The sequence below is a fragment of the Nannospalax galili genome, unplaced genomic scaffold (genome assembly GCF_000622305.1).
Source record: "Nannospalax galili isolate Female #2095 unplaced genomic scaffold, S.galili_v1.0 scaffold589, whole genome shotgun sequence".
In the NCBI taxonomy this organism is placed as follows: Eukaryota; Metazoa; Chordata; class Mammalia; order Rodentia; family Spalacidae; genus Nannospalax; species Nannospalax galili.
This window is the reverse complement of record NW_008360324.1, coordinates 6,010,352-6,012,405: the sequence shown is the minus strand read 5'-3', so window position 1 is coordinate 6,012,405 and position 2,054 is coordinate 6,010,352. Positions and strand designations below refer to the sequence as shown.

Genomic DNA, 2,054 nt, shown 5'->3' with positions numbered 1-2,054 from the left:
TGGGCGCTGAGGCAGAGTCGCAGCGGGACCGTTCACACGTAACACCGCCCCTCACACTCAGAGCCGCGAGTCCTCGGGAGGGGAGCCCAGTACCTCCTGGGACGAGGCCGGACGTGCGAGCGGGTAGCTGCGGCCTGGCTCTCCTCAGCCAGCGGCGCCCGGAGTCGAATCTCGCCCCCGGGCCCTTGAGTCGCCCCGCCTCCACGTTGGGACCGTTACCGCCGTCCGAGCGAACGGGTCTGGGTGTCACCAAGCACCCAGTCTAGGGGATGGAGCCCTGTGGCCACTGCATTGGCGGTGCGGGCCCGGAAGACCCTAGGTGCGCTGTGCGTCGCTTTTCAGTAGCGACTGTGGCAGAGGAGCGAGGGCGCGAGCCGAGGCCCCCACGCAGAGCCAGCACCGGACCAGGTGCTGCGCTAAGAGTTTTGTCTGGCTTAGCCATGTTTCAGGCAACCCAGGGTTGTGCCAAGTCGCAGTCAGAGTCGTGCAGAGTGTAGCAGCAGCCATCAACTTAGGACGTGGATAAAGGTAGCTCTAGGATACTAAGGGTGAGGTGAATTATACTTAGTTCCCGCGGTCAAGGATTAATTAAATGCCTTGGGGGCTGGAGAGCTGGAGCGGCGGTTAAAAGCTCCCGCAGCTCTTGCACAGGACCCAGGTTTGGTTCCCAGCATCCACATGGCAACTAACAACCATTCATGACTCCAGTACCAGGGGATCTGTATGCCGTCTTTTGACTTCATGGGCCTTGCATGCATGTAAAACACGTAAAAAATAAATAAAAACAAAAACAAACAAACAAAAACCTTTGAGGGCCTGGAGAGATGGCTTACTGGTTAAGACCACTGGCTGCTCTTGCAGAGGACCTAGGTTTGGATCCCAGCACCCACATGGTGGGTAACACCTGTCCTTAACTCCAGTTCCAGGGGATTCAACACCCTCTTCTGGTCTCCACAGGCATTGCATGACATAATGCACTTACATACATGTGGGGAATACACTCATGCACATAAAATAAAAAAAAATAGAAAAATCTTTAAATATTTTTGAGATGACAGGAGTTAAGACATCATTTTACTCAAATTTAACTCCCACCCTCATAATTAGTCAGTTTTATGTCCCTCATAATCTCATCGACATTTTATGTTCTCTGTTTTTTTTGTTTTTTTGTTTTTTAATTTATTCACCAAACTCTGTTTTATTGGGCCGGTGAGATAGCTCAGCAGCTAAAGGTACTTGTTGCCAAGCCTGAGTTCCATACCCTAGACCCACATGTTGGAAGGCAAGAACTCCCACGAATTGTCTTCCACACATAGGATTCTACACACACACACACACACACACACACACACACACACACACACACCCCACACCATATAAATAAAACATACTGTTTTAACATGCCCACATTCTCTAATTTTTTCCTCCTAGGGTGCAGTTGGATCGTTGCAGCTCCTGGACCTGCTGTAGACTCCCTTTAGTACTTCATTATGTGGTAGTCATTAGAGGATGTGCTGCCAAACACAGTGACTGGGATACCTACATACCAGATAAGCACCTTAAAAACTTTCATTTCTTGGGTATCCAGGTGCTTACCCATGAAAACCCATTCACTTTTTATTATTTTTTAAAGACATTTCTCTTTTGAGCCTTAAAATCTAATAAAATTTGCCTTGGTGGGTTTTTCATTTGCTTGGACCCATCCCTCTACTCTCCAGTTTTTTCCTTTTGTGATGGAAACACTTATGCCATATCTGCTCCATCATTATATTCTAGAAGCGCTTGTCTGGTTCCCAGATGGAGAGAAATTTTGCCTTAGGGATGACTCGCATCTCACCCATACCTATTTCTTGTCTGAAATGCTGGCACTAAAACTGCTTCAGATTCTGGATTTTTAAAAAATATTTGCATATGCTGGGCTTGGTGGCACAGTGCCTTTTAATTCCAGCACTTAGAGGCAAGAGACAGGTGGATCTCTGTGAATTCAAGGCCACCCTGGTCTACATAATGAGTTCCAGGCCAGCTGGGGTTACAGGGAGACCCTGTCTCAAAAA

General features: G+C 48.3%; 1 pseudogene; it reads left to right on the top strand.

Moving 5' to 3' along the window:
- Nucleotides 1-269: 269 nt before the first annotated feature.
- LOC103727590 overlaps nucleotides 270-2,054 on the top strand; it is a 28,028-nt pseudogene continuing 26,243 nt past the window's right edge.